Below are 15,385 nucleotides of genomic sequence, written 5' to 3' on the forward strand. Positions count from 1 at the left end.
GAAAACATAAGAAGAAATTAATAAGTAGCGGTCTGGACAGCTGCATTTTCTTTCAAAGTTCTGGGAATCAGATTAAACTTGAAATTTCGATTTGAAGTTGTAATTAAACTTTAATTTAAAGTAATGGTTGATGACTTTTTAAGGTTAACTCAAAGTGGCGAGTGAAGGTAGAATCCGAAAATTTTGTATAAAAAAAGTTTTAAATTCAAGAAGTATAGAATTTTGCATTTTGTTATTATCTACCGCCTTCTTCAATTTCCTGAATTCAACTAAATAAATCCCTTTTTCACAGCTATGGCTTTAATTAAAAACAGTGCAATAATTATTTCTTAGAATGTAAGCCTACATTAATTGTTTAAAATTGAAGATAAATTCTAATAAGTTTTAGGATAATCCTATTCTTATTACGATGATTCGAAGGTGATAACAAAAAAAAAGGAATTTGAAGTCACAGTAATTTGACCAACTGGGACCGCAAAAGAACTGCGAATGGATAAGAGAAGCCTGCAAGAAAACGTGTTAGACAAGTATATGTTACAGAACTACACACTGTCCAATATGGAAAAAAATTGGAAGACTCAAATTCCGTGGACCGCCAAATTGTATGATGCCCTGAGACCAAGTCCAATTTGGCAATCCAATTATTTCCCAAACCAGACAGTACGAAGTCGTATTATGTGTTACTTATATTATGCATTGTAGTATGTGTTGTTTAATTTGCGAATTAATTGGATAGTTGCTTGAATAACATTTTGCATCAGAGACACAACAACATTGGAAAGTTCTAGAAAGAAATTATGCGAAGGGGAAAATTACTTTCAAAAATTGAAAAAAAAAAATGTTGATTACATTTGGAGGGGGCATTGGGGGTGCTAAACACCGTATTACCGTAAACAATTCAGCAAATACTGCAGGATCGTAAAAAAAAATCGAAAAAATACCGCAATGTCATTGTAATCCTGCATAGCTGGTAGTTTCGCTGTTGCAAGGGCAAAAAGAGAGGCAAAAACGAGTTGTTAGCCGGTTGTTACGATCATTTGTTACCACGTTACTTAAACCCGTGTGACAGAATAACGCTACTTGTTTCCAAACGGCCAGAAACCCGAAAATGGTTGGAAACTGTCAAGCATACTGTGCAGTGAGTTTTTATACTGACTATTGTCGACCAAAACGCTAAGAAAACGCACCCCCGCAACTTTGGAGAATGCTGCAACACCGCAATACCTTTTTCAGTTTGAAGAAAAATTACCGAAATACCGCATGAAAAATTTGTCAATAGCGCAACACCACAAACCCCAATTTCCCTCTCCACTTTTTTTAATTATTTTTAGAGAAATGAGGGAAGATTAAAAGGACTATGTCATGGCTGACTTAAGTTTATTTTATTAAGTTTTGCCAAATACTCGCTATGAAACTAATGTTTGAAAAGAAATTACTTCTATGGATCTAAATGACAAAACCAAAGCTTCATTGCAACCAAATGTGTCTCCCGGGCGTTATATTTTAAAGTTACAAGCAAACAAGATTAACTTTTAAAACTGTTCAGCCCAACAGTATATCAAAAACCCATATCGCAATCCGTTTCAATCTTTTTCACTTTTGGTCATTCGTACCTTGTTTTGTATTTGCCGTGTAATTGAAATGTTCCTTCACTGTTTTAAGCGGTTATTTTTTCTATTTCACCGAATTCGATAGACATTTTCCACACCTAAATTTGGCTGAAATCCGTGACACAGTCCCTTTAATTTGTTGAATTATACCCTTTCTCACATATAATCCTCCAATCAAATGCTATACCTACATAGGATCACGTGCTACCCATCATGGTGCCTATTGGACAGATAACACGACTTGATCACGAGTAGTTGAGTTCACGGGCAATGCTTATTTCCTTTTACGCATTGCACTTATTCATACTTGTTAGATGCTGTTCAAAAGCAGCGAGAATTTCGCGAACGACACCTGTCGTTTTACTTCAACATGTTCGCACCGCCTTTTGCAGTACGTGGTTGTATCGACAAATCGTAAAAAATGATACTGATAAGTCCGTGTGTTTTGTTAGTTCATTTTGGCAAAATAACATGAGGCGAAACGGAGGAATTAAATTATGATAAAGTTTTTTACAGAAAAATATTATTTAATAATAATAATAATAATAATAATCATTTCTATAGCGCTATTTAGCTAATCTTTCATAGCGCTTTACAATCACTATGCTAAAATATAAAAATAACATATAAAAATACCTAACTAAATTAATCTATTGAGCTAAAATATCTATACATGCAGAGAGTGAAGTTTTAAAAGTTAAAAAATTAAAAACTAAAAATATCATGATTATTTAACTGGACTTAATGTTTGTTTGTTTAGCACTCTTTCCAAAAAAAATGCCCAAAAAGGGCTAAAAAAAAAAAAAAAAAAAAAAAATAAAAAAAGTAAACGTGTATAAGAAATAAAAATTAAATGTCATAGGCTTCTTTAAAAAGATACGTTTTTAGGTTCTTCTTAAAAATGTCTTCTGATGCCGATTTTCGGATGCTCAGTGGCAGGTTGTTCCACAGCCTTGGCGCAGCAGTGCTGAACGCCCGGTCTCCGCCATGGGCTCAGTTAGCAGTTCTTGGCCACTGGAACGTAGTGACCGAGGGAACTTTCTAAAACTTAGCATACTAGAAACATAGGATGGTGTTTTGTCGTTGAGTGCTTTGTAGACTATCAACAGTAGTTTAAAAATAATACGGAATTGTACGGGTAGCCAGTGTAGCTTAAACATTATTGGGGTAATAGAATTATATTTTCTTGTTAACGTGACAATGCGAGCAGCTGTATTCTGAACACGCTTTAATTTACAAATTAACTTACAAATTAATTTTTCAAAGCATAATTACGGTATTCAGTTAACGAGACTTATCAGAACCAGCCAAGGATGGCATCAGAAGCAGAATTGCTTCCACGATGCAGTCAGTTTCAATACCTGACAGCAACTTGCACAAAAAGAATAACAAGCACTGAAACGACTTCAAAACGACCAGAACATTGTTATACTACCAGCCGACAAAGGACGTGTTACTGTTGTTATGGACAAGACTGATTACTATGACAAAATGGACGCACTTGTTTACGACAAACAAACCTACGAAGTACTTAAACGTGACCCGACGCAAGCACTGCAACGTAAACTAAAGGGCGAACTACTAACACTCAAAAAGTCCGACGCTATCTCCTCTCAACGCTACTGCCGACTGAGGTGCTCAGTACCGCAACCACCGAAACTCTACGGACTACCGAAACTGCACAAACCCACAGGTATACCCACCATGCAAGTGACCTATAGTCTTGTTCTGTGGGTCCCCTACGTACCAACTCTCCAGATACCTGACGACTATACTGCAACCCCTTACTAACAAATCTAGACGTGAACTACAATCCACTGAAAACTTTACTGACGGCATCAAGGCGGTACATATACCTGACGACTACAAACTTGTGTCTTTTGATATGAAATGACTGTTCACCAGTATTCCACTTCAATTGGTTCTACAGTGCACTGAGACCGCTATCCAACAATCTGCTATTACATTACCGTTACCGACTGAAGACATCATGGACTTATTTGAACCTCTGCCTTACGTCGACTTACTTTCAGTAAAACGGAAAACACTTCGAGCAGTTGGACGGAACAGCCATGGGGTCGCCGGTTTCCGTTGTTGTCGCAGAAATTGTGATGCAAAACATCGAGGAACGCGCCTTACCAACTTGCCGACAAAAAATATCGCTCTGGTTACCCTATGTTAACGAAATTTTCACTACCGTAGACACTTTGCACGAACACCTAAACGAACAGAACGCCGAAATTCAGTCAACCAGAGAGATCGAAGAAAACGGAAAACTTCCTTTTCTAGGCTGTGTAGGCGTGACAACAATGAACTACGAACCACAGTGTACAGAAAACCGACTCATATTATACTGACAGATTACTGGACGAATCATCCTACAACCCGACTTCCCACAAAATAACGACTATCAAGACTTTGAAAAGACCGGAGCGCAACTAGTTTGTGACACACAGAACAGTTTATCTGACGAAAGCAAATATATTAGACGAAACACTCACAAAACTACTGAAGCAAGAGAAACTAACAGAAAAAAAGAAAAAAATGATAGTTAATCAGGTAAAAATGAACAGAAATACCACAGAGATATGATTTGTGTCCTTCGGTAGTATTTCTGCGTTGGTACTGTGTCGGCCGACGCGTCGGAAGTGTGTCGGTAGTGCGTCGGCAGCGTGTCGGCCGACGCGTTGGTCAACGTGTTGGTCGACGCGTCGGCAGGATCGTACCGTTACCTTAACCGACATCTGTTACTACAGCGACTATACATTACATCAAGGGCACTTCTGAGACGATAGCGCGTAGCTAACAAACCTAGAACTACGTTACGACATTTACCATTTAACCTAACGACAGACACTAGGAGCGGTTTACAAAATCAACTGCTCCGACTGCCAGGCCTCCTGCATCGGAGAGATTGGCCTGACTGACAGAAACACGAGACTGACTGAACACAAACGAGAGACTAGAAATGGTGATGTCAACAATCACAGTTCTGTACACCTCAGTCGACTTACTAACCACAAAATCGACTGGGACTCTGCCGAATACTTAAATAACCTACAGTACTAACAATTTTTAACAACTGACTCTAGAAAGCTGATACACAAACTTAAAACAAACGCCTATCAACAGATGTCACAACTACCGGCACCTTACAAACGACTTATTCACGAAGAAAACAAAACCGACAAACGGACCGCAAACAGAACGAGTTTGACTAAAAATAGACGGATCGAAACTGAACAATTACTGTTGACAAACTTTACACGAGTTTCATCAAGGCAAAACTGACCAGTCAGCTTCAAAACATCATTAAACATCATCGACTGACAACAACTTTTTACTTGACTCTAAAGATGCATGCATGACTTCCGCTCAGGTTGTCACCAACAACAGTTCTTTTCAGAACTTCTCTCACCTGGACGAACACACGATACGAACTAGTTATACTGTAGTAAAGGAGTGTACCGACTCAACTTTGTCAGGCCCGGGTCGCTTGGAATTTTTTTGTTTGTTTTTGTTTTTTTTTTTTTTTAAAAATTTTTTTGTTCCTCAGAAGTTATAATTTAACAACAAACAAAGAGAGTCTGCTGTCAATCAAAATAACACCATCGCACAAAAATGAATAACATGCATTTTCCTCTACCTGGTGAACAAAGCGAAACGTTTTTCTAACACAAATGTAGACATTGTTCCATTCACATTTTTTACCAGTAACTGAGTGAACATATATAAACGTAATAAAAAAGCCACTAAAAATTTGTTGCACATACCAAAAGGACAAATAACCGTAGAAGGCCAGCTTCTAAGGGAAATAGGTTACTAGGTTACATGTATTGAAATGCAAAAATTCAGGTAAAGCCAAGTACCAGAAATACAATAGATATTGCGACTACCAACTTTCCGGCAAAGATGATTATATAATCGAAACAAAAATAATTTCTTTGAAAGATGCCAAGTATGGTTTCAATACAGAGCACTTAAAACGACCAAAAAACAATTTTTAAGTTGGAAATTTAAGTTATTCCAGGAAAAAAGTTGGTTACGCTGGTTTCGGGTTGGACAGGACAGAGAAGCTGTCAAACTGACAAGTTCTACATTACATTTTTGACCATTCATAGAGATAAATTTCCTGGAAACGGTTCAAGCAATAATTATTACAAAACATCTCCTCTGTAACGAGAGCATATCTGAATTATCAGAACGAACTATCCTTTACATTTATCACTGTACGCGAATAAAAAAATCCCGTTTTAAATGTATAGGAAGCACTGAATAACACGCATCAATACACATTTAATATCAATATTCGGCGATAACTGCTATCTAAGTAACACCTTGTCAGCCCTGTTAGGTCAGGACTGATTTGAATCTATTCCAGGAAATTGTGTATTTTTAGTATTTGACGTTTATACTTCAGTACTTTACATTCATGCACGCCTTTGGCACCGTCTGATGTCTCAATGAATATTACTATTTGCGTTAGGATAATGTGTTATGTAATAGTCATACTATATGACAAGGAGCATTCTAGTTGACTACGTTTCGCGCCTTCTGGAAAAATAGGCGGATCCAGAAAACGTTTTTGTTATTTCATAGGATGTTCGTTAGAGCCAAATTTGTTTCACTGAACGGCTGCCGCTTTTGCAAATTGCATGGATACGTCTTATTACCCGAAATAGACAGCGCGGGAAAACTAATTAAGGGATTTTTATTCAAATAGAAACAGTTGTTTTTTTATAAGTGTATTTTCAATGTTATTTCGGTATCATTAAACCGGGCAAGGATCTCAAAACGGAGATGTAAACGCCACTAATTCCACCGCGGTGGGTCTGCTAAGATTATAATAAATTCAGTTGCAAAACGATTAAAATACTACTCCTAGACTAGAAGCCAAAAATAAATGCAAAATTAATTCAAGGCTGTGCGGGTGCCTTACAGATGTGCAGTGAAGAAAAACAAACAAAACGAAGCTTCCTGAATAGCGCCTTTGCCGAATATCTCCCGCTTCCTGTGTGATGCGCCTGGCGGCTGCGTGCGACATCCATGGTTTTGACACCTCAGTCACGCAAAAGAAAAAATTGCTTTTTTTTCTGCTGGAAGAAATTTTGTCAAGATATTCTCCTTTTAAGTCAAATGGCAATAAACCGAATTGTCCTGCTGAGCAATTTGTCACCTCCGACTGGGACCGTAATCGGGCACGCGACTCCACAGAAACTCACAGGCAAGGCGGGCAATTTACAACATTTTATGCGCGCTGACAGTTTGGCGCTGTTGAATACTGGAAACTGCACGGACATGACTCAAAGCCACGCTAATTGAGTTCATACAAAACATAGTAATGAAAGAAAACCTATAAAAGGCCTAAAATATTCTAAGCTATTACTTTTACTTTGCATCTTTCCAGTTACAAAGGGGAAAATAACAATATATAATGTCCATAATAGCAGAACCATTTATCATATAGGTTCTCGGGTTTGTCGAAACCATTTACCTTGAATTTACACGCAAAAAATAACATTTACCGAAACCATTTTTCTCAAGCACGTACTGCGCGCAAAAAGATATGTGTTATGACAGAACATAAGCTGGAATTCGAATAAGCTGATCTACGAGAGATTTTCTTCTTTTCTTTCTACAAACCCTGAAGCGAAATTTAACCGACTCAATATTTCCTGGGCTGGAAAGAAAAAACTAACTCTATCTGGAACCAAGAGTGCCAGTGAAAACCTCCGTGGAACAAAATCAGCTACAACTTTTCATGCGTTTCTTTACCGAAATTGTGTTATTTTAATTTTTGGTGCGTTAAACCGCAAATTAAAAAATAAATAAACATTGTTTGCCGCTGCTTAGTAGTATAATTCGTCGTTATCCGCGCATTACCCTGTAACCAACTGTAAACAAACATTTAACGGGTTTAAACCAAACTCTTCTCCGCGCACAACAAAATTCTACAGCTGAATTTTGAGACGTACCTTGACCTTGTTAAAACATTCTCGAGGTTTCCTATTCAACAGCAGATCCCATCTTGACGCGTACGCGGACAAGAAAGTAATATTATGTCATCGGATATCGCTTGTACAACTTACAAGATAACGCTATAACACTGTACAAACCCTACATATCTAAATATTTTTGTTGTACCTTGTCAAGAAGTTTCCTTGCAAATTTTGAGGGCTTATATGTTTGCTGTTTTCAATTTCGTGCAGATTAACCTCGCTGCTTTCAGCGCGCCCTCCACATTATGAAGGCTTACTTCCCCTTTCCCTGCCAGACGAGAATAAACATGTTTTCATTGAAGATGACAATTCTCGCCGTGCAGAGCTTGCGCCCTGGTTGGATAACAAATAACAATGACCGCCCATAGAATACCATTAATTAAAATATTGATAATTTCATTCCGTGCCGGTCGTCAAGAGAAAACAAACCACTTTGTTTTGGCAGATGTCGCCATCGTCTGCGAGGCGTTAAATAATTACATCTATTCTTCTTTTTTTGGTAATCGCTCAAGACTTTTACCATTGCACCAATGAAAGCTCCTCTTTATTTCATCTCATTCCAATCGGAAATTCGGAACAAAAGGGAAATATTTATTGGTAGGTCACCATACTAACGAATATATATAGCTTTTGGGGGTTCCTTGCCGACAAAAAAAAAAACATGTAACTGTAAGGCTTCAAAATTCATTCAAATGTTAATTTGTTTTAAAACATAACAATTTCAATTGCTTCTATAAATCGAGGAGCACCTAAAATTCTCAATTGAAAGTTTTTATTGATTTTAAACAGTTTTAACGAAAAACAACATCGTTCACTTCACACAATACTACCACTACAATGAAAAGGTAAACGTTTCTTCCAAAACAGAAAGATAATAGTTTGTTATTTTACACAAATAATCTTTAAAAGGCTCTAAAGACTCCTAAATGATACGTAAAAAAAATTAACAAGTCTTCTGTACATATTCATTTTAAATTACTTATGCTACACTGCAAAACAGTCGTTTTTCTTTTCTCTTAAATCGCTGCTCGCAAGGCGCAGAGCGCGCGAAGCGCCGAAAGAGCGCCCTCTCCCTAGTCCCACCTCCGTTTTTAAATTCGCTCCAGACCATTCGTTAGAAGACCGCGCGCGTTCGAAAAAAATTACAAATGTCTAAAACCAGTACGAAAAGCTATAACAAAAGCAAGCAAAACTGGCCCTGAAAACAATATTTACTGAGATGACAACGATAATCCTAGCCCTTAAAAAACGTGACCGACTGTTTCTGAAGAAGTTTCAAGAGTTTCAAGAGAGGTACCACTGAGTTTTAACAATATGACAATGATCTATCAAGTGAAAAGTTAGTCAGAGTACACGTATCGCACTGAATGTTATTGCTTACAGTGCCATGATCTTCAAATGTTATCTCATGAATCGCTGCACGCATAATAGACAATTCAATCAGTTCCGAATACACTTCGCCGCAAGTTACACGATAGCTCCGTCGGCTAAATTAACTGCTCTTATAGTCCAATACAGCGCTAAAAACTATATTCTCAAAAAATTTGAACTCAATAGCTTATTCTATGGAGTTGTCCACTGCCATAGACTAAAACAAAAGAAAATATCTGTAGCTCAAGCAGATCCCATACCGTTCATTTGTTGTATTATGATTAATAGACTTTCTCCTTGTTTACCTTGAAAGTAGCTTTAAAGTTCTCTTGTGCTGTTAAATATGAGCTTCATGTGCATATTATTTTGCCAAATTAACGAGATATTTTCCGTGTAAACTGATGACCAACCTAAGGGAGAAAAATCAAAATAATTGTTACTTAGTCGTACAAGCATAGATATACATTTATGCGCATTTGCAAATGACTAAAAATTGAGACAACATTCACAAAAAGCCGCTAAAAGCAGTGCTAAAAGGTTTTGCTTCATTAAACTCCACTCAGCTTTGTTTCCAACCTAAGTAACATTACAGAAGTAGTCATTATAGTGGCAAATTGTGTACTAAACGAATCAGAACGAGACTGAAATATCGAAAGCAAACCTGCAAAAGCTAAAATAAAAGGACCCTTAGACTTTCAAAAGTCCAACAAAACACTAAATTTAGAATAACAATCATACGATGACTATGTTGTTAAGCATTTAGGTATATGTCGAAACAACATCGTTTACATTTTTCTTAGTTGAACAAATGAGTAAGAAACACAACATGTTTTCCTCAAACCAAGAAACGTTTTTGCGTGCACACAATATATTGTGTCGTACATAGTGGGAAATACTTTTAAACAAGCTTTGACATTCATGTGTGCTTAACAACCAATGTTTCTGTCCTCGTTAACAGTGGCCTAATTTCACGGAAAACTGCCAAGCCTCCAAAATTGCACCTCCCTTTAGGCACAACATCAAGAGTGGTCATAAATCCCGAATTGCACGAGCAGCGATTTCAATATGTTATTAATTTCATACTTAACAAACCATTTTCTGTGAACTGTGTGAATTTCGTTTTTGAACGCTTTACTTACCACAGATCACACTGAAGTGGCTTTTATTTTAGAATAATAAAATAATATATATGTTTATAGTGGTCTTGCCTTTTTGTTCTCCGGTTTTTTTGTTCCTCTAGAGGAAAAATTTAATTGGCGGGGGGCAGACCTGTTTAACGGGGGGGATTAACGGGACAACCGAAAAAAAAAAAATAGTCTCACCTATACAAGAGTTAGATTAACAAAAGATTCAGCACCGTTACAGGGTTTTACGGCTGACTTTCCCAGCGTTAGCTATAATCTTTTGCAGAGCTAAAGAAGAACTTGTCCGAGAAAGGTTTTAAGATTCCAAACGATAGCTAGATATGTCACAGCAATGGTTTCCTTAATTTTATTCTAAACTGTGACACAAACAGAATCTTTTTTTTTTTTTGCAACGACGAGGTGTTGTTTGCGCTATAAGAGAAACGATCGAGAACTTTCCATTGATAGTGTAGTGGTAGGCAACTAAACCCATGAAAAACATAATCTTTGAACATCTAAAGGAAGATATAACCTTAATTTGCGGATAGATATCAAGCTACGGCTTAAAATATCGATTTTTTAAAAGACGCGCGAAAACAGCTTGAAAAGTAAAGCCTTAATTTTTCAAATTGCAATCCATTTCCATCCGAGCCTTTCGCAGCCAAAGACGCAGGTAAACAGTTTCAGTGCTCTGATATAGCAATTTTAAATAAACCTTGACCGCTTTTTTTAGCTTTCCTACGACACAAATATAAATTTTGGCTCTTCAAAAATCTGGTTAAAATCCGTGAAAAAGTCCCTTTAAGCATTTACCGTATAACTTGCTTGTTACAAAATCAGTAACAATCGCAGGCGATCTCTCAGCTTTGTCCACTGTGATAAAAACAGCCGTGGCATCTTCTTTAAAGTATTTCCATCAGTTGATCGGTTTGTTATGCTTGCTAAAAAAACTAAAAAGTAACTCGCCTAGATTTATGTTGATTAAAAGGGAAGCACTAAAAAGTATCATTTCCTAACCGGGAACATAAATTCGATTGAAGGAAAGAGAGAGAGAATTTCATGCAGTGCAACTTAATAATTTACTAGAAAGGAAGCAATAAATCAATATATGTAAGTTCTAAATTTCTCTAAAGGAATCACGTTAAATGAAAAAAACCTCAGGGCAAAAGATTTTAAAATAGAAAAAGATACACGACAAAAAAAATCTAGAATGTATATTCTTTATTTTTAACATAACAAAGCAAAATTTATCGATGAAGATAAGTCCATTAAAAATGGTCTTCACCGCCCACCATGATAAGTAGAGACTAAAATATGATTTTTTCTGGAATTTTCTATGAACGTGTCTTACTGATTCTTCCTGTTTGACTTGAAGTCTCTCAAGTTGTTCCCTTAGGATCACAGTGTTAAAAATAATTTCGTCCATAACAAGGGAGGAGTAAGATTTTCGGGCGAACATTATTTTGCGTGAAAATTAGTGGTTCTTTGAAGTTTAAACAGGAGGTCTTGAATGCTTCAAGTTTGAGCCCTCTGTGTGGTGAAATTTACCTACATGTTCGCACAGCTAAATTGAGCTAATTCATTTCCCTGAAGGTAATTAATATAATTGACGCCAGCTCTCCAGCTGCCTTTTAAACGTCCGAGTCACGGAATATGCCGGCTCTATCTTTCAAATGTGTCGCTGCAAACAGGCTCACAATTTTTCTTTTCTATCATCGTCTGAGTGAAATATCGTAAAATATGTACCGGTAAACGAATATATCTTTTGTTAAATTCATTTTTCTTGTGACTCTTGTTTTTGTTTGTTTGACGAAGTACCTTCGAAGAAGAACTTTCAAATACAAATTCGGATTTAGCTTGAATTGCTTCTTAGAAGAGCATTTCGCATTCACCTTAATCATTTTCTTGTCAAATTCCTGCAATTAATAACTTCCCAAACAGACCTTATGAATGTAAGATTGCGATAAGATTCCCTCTAAGGAAAATTTAGCTTTTAATTGAATTGATTTTTCTTGTCAATTTGTCCAAAAAAGAAGTTTTCGTGCAAACATATCTTCAAAATCCAAATTCGGAATCATCCTGCTTTTAGTTATAATCGTTGTCAATGCGAGGCGCCTTAAATCTCAACTGCCTAAATAAAATAAATGCTTCATGAAAGAAAAGATTAAAAGTGTTTCATGGAACTTCAAACAATATTGCAAGCAAGTATTACAGCTTGTAATTGTAAATTAAACAAATACTTTACATTCACGTTAAATAAAAAAGCGTTTTAACTTACTGGGCTGAAGAAACACGAGATGAAATTGCTCCACACACACAATTTGTGTTGAAACGAAAACTAATTCATGCAGGAAAAAACAGGTGGCAGAGTTTTAACTGAATGTTACACGTTAGTGAGTGGCCACTGCAACGTCTTAATCCAGTAATTGTTTGCGACTTGTTTACATGAATGTGACCACCTGATCTGAATAATCAACTAGGCAGATTAACAGGAAAAATGTATTTTTAGATCGCCAACAAAATTATGTAAAGGGGACGTTTGTAAGTAAATACAAAAGTGCATAATTAAAGATATAAAGAGACCTGGAAATTCATTTGTGCACCTCCATGAAAGGGAAGTGATTTCATAAATTCAAAACTATCATCTAGTTTTTTAGAGGAGCCTTATAAAATATCTCAAATAGACACAACATTTATAAGGGGTTGTTCTGAACGAGGTTGATTGTTCAAGTGAAATGTTCAAAAAAGGAATGCCGGTATCTTCTATATACAATTACGGAAGGTACAGAAAAAACCCGCGAGTAAGAACCTAACATTTAAGAACCTGTTTGGCAAATTTGAACCCCTTTTTATAAGAACCTATTTAGCCTCAAATTTGGAAGCAGGTTCTTATTTTCTAAAATAAGTTGATTAAAAAATGATTGCTTTTGGGAAAATAAGTTTGGATAAGGCATTACTGTGCATGTATATAATGTCTTGCTCTGAATGATGTGGTATGCACATTTTACACATGGAATAGGCCAAATACCACTAAAAGTTCTATAAACTTAAGTGTGTGTTAACTGCTATTCATATAAGAACCTGTTTAGGCTAACCTGGAAAAATAAGGTTCTTACTCGCAAGTAAAAATTGTATGTGAAAGGGGTATCATTTTCTATGAAATGTATATGAAATTGTACCCTTTCCTGTAAGGAAGGGTTTCCTGTAACGTAAAGGTTTTGAGAAGCCCCCCCCCCCCTATAAAAACATTTGTGAGCTCCCCCCCCCCCCAACCTCACCCCCTCGGGGGAGAACATGCCTTTCCTCCAAGCATTTAGAAAAATCGGAAACAGGACTTGAAGGGGATATAACATCATTAACAATTACCATTTAGGTTTTATAGGAGATTCTAAAATCTTCTAGAAAAGCAACAACAAAAAGCCAAAATATTAAACAACCCATAAATAACATAACGCCTGCGAAAAACGCGAGCCACATTCCCAAAACAGCGGACTTGTTACGCCGCACACTTTGGTGGCACATGCACTTTGGTAGCACAAATAGGTTGGTGACACACGCCAAATACTCAGACTAAAATGGCAAAGAATATTTTGACAGCGTACAACAAATACAACTGATCAGAAAAGAGCGCGCCCAATTCCAACGTGCAGGGTGACCCAAATGAATATTAATACTACTAACTTTCTCATAAAAACGCTCGGTAAAAGATAGCTCGGGGGAAAGGGTTACCCTCCTACCAGGGACAACTCTCCTCCATATAAACAGGCCCTAAGAAAAATGTAAGCCGATGAGATAATTAGGGTTAACTAGGAACTACACCTTTTCAAGGTTTATACCACTGCAAAAACCGTGTACGATTTTCTTTCAATATAGACACCTAAAGACACCTAAGCCCATAAACAAGGCAGAAACTCTTGTAATAAAATATCCTTCAAGGAAACAAATGAAAAAAAAGGAAGAAATAGAGAAAAGATAACAAACTACTAATAGAACAGAAACATATTGGAGGAATTATAGAGTGCTAGACGAACCGATGTGATACGTAGCTATATAGAACAACCGAAGCAGCAAAAACATCGAGCGAGAACTCTAACTGCAAATAAAAAAGAGGACTCTAGCCTACCTCTGATGCTGGACAATTGCAATGTCGGATACGATTCCTGTAATAACGATAGGACCAAAGTAGACTGGATTTAGCTGAGCGAGTCAGCGAGAAACGCAACGGAGAAAGACAACGCTGACTGAGAGACAATGCTTCCAAACAGCTGTCGACTTGCCAGAAAAGCGGTTGAGGAAGTACTTAAAGCTGGCAAATTACTTTTTTGGCGAGACACAAACACTATGCCCTGAGGGACTGTATATGTTATCGAGCTCGATGCGTGGAGCAAAGTCTGTCCTGAGTACCAATGAAAATAGTGACACCTGAATTACAATCTTCTTTTTAAAATGAAGCTTCAGGTGGCCAACATTTGAAAGCGTAGCCGTTGAGCAAAGAGAGAATCCAATAACTTTTACCTTGTTTCCGACAACTTGCGTTCTCAGTTTCTTTTTTAGCGCTGAAAATATTTACTTTATTTTAAAAGGAGACCCGAATTACCATTGTCCTTTTAAAATTAATTTTTACAGGGACGACAGTATTAAAGCAAATCTGTCTAGCAAAGAAAGGCAATAATTGGAAATTGCATCTTGTTTCCGACAGCTCGTGTCCAATTCCCTATAAGTAGAGCATAAAATGTTTTCATTACTTAACAAATATTTGACTTCCGTTCTGCCAATCGTGACACTGAAATGTAATATTGACTATCTCATTGTTTCAGTTATTTAAATCCCAGGGCATAATCCCCGCAATACAGTTGTAATTTGTAAGTCTTTCTTAGTTTATAAACCATCTATGCATATCTAACACATCAAACACAACGGTTATATTATCAAACCAGTTTTTGATTCAATTTTTCTCTTCAGCTACAATAACCTTATAAAAACATTTTATATAAAATTGTAAATGCAAATAGCAGTATGTCAGTACGTATTATTTTCTGTTCTATTTACTTCAAAGATTAAAATCTGTTAATGGACTTGGTCTTATCAAAAGCTCACAAAAAGGCGTGGGTTTTCCCTTTTAAAACTGCGCGCTAATTGTCGAAAACCGGCGGCATTAGCCACAACAAATGACTACTTTAAGCTCATGTGCTCTATATTTCACGATTTAAATTAAACTAAAATTATTTGGAGGATTTACATATGTTTGAAAAGTTCTTTCTTCGAATGGAATTTCTTTCAT

The 15,385-nt window shown here is 36.7% G+C and overlaps 1 protein-coding gene across 5 annotated transcripts in view; it reads right to left on the bottom strand.

Annotated features, from left to right (window-relative positions):
• LOC144642603 (octopamine receptor beta-2R-like) overlaps positions 1-15,385 on the bottom strand; it is a 41,241-nt gene that overhangs the window by 2,956 nt on the left and 22,900 nt on the right. For 3 of the 5 annotated variants that reach the window (XM_078501610.1, XM_078501612.1, XM_078501614.1), the window contains one exon: positions 9,286-9,390. The gene's annotated coding sequence lies outside the window, so the exon portion shown is untranslated. Of the gene's footprint in view, positions 1-9,285; positions 9,391-10,917; positions 11,027-14,227; positions 14,560-15,385 lie in introns of those variants that run through there. The other 2 variants (XM_078501611.1, XM_078501613.1) reach the window with 2 other exon arrangements.

This window comes from Oculina patagonica, chromosome 2 (assembly GCF_052425735.1).
Source record: "Oculina patagonica isolate OP01 chromosome 2, crgOcupat, whole genome shotgun sequence".
Classification (NCBI taxonomy): domain Eukaryota; kingdom Metazoa; phylum Cnidaria; class Anthozoa; order Scleractinia; family Oculinidae; genus Oculina; species Oculina patagonica.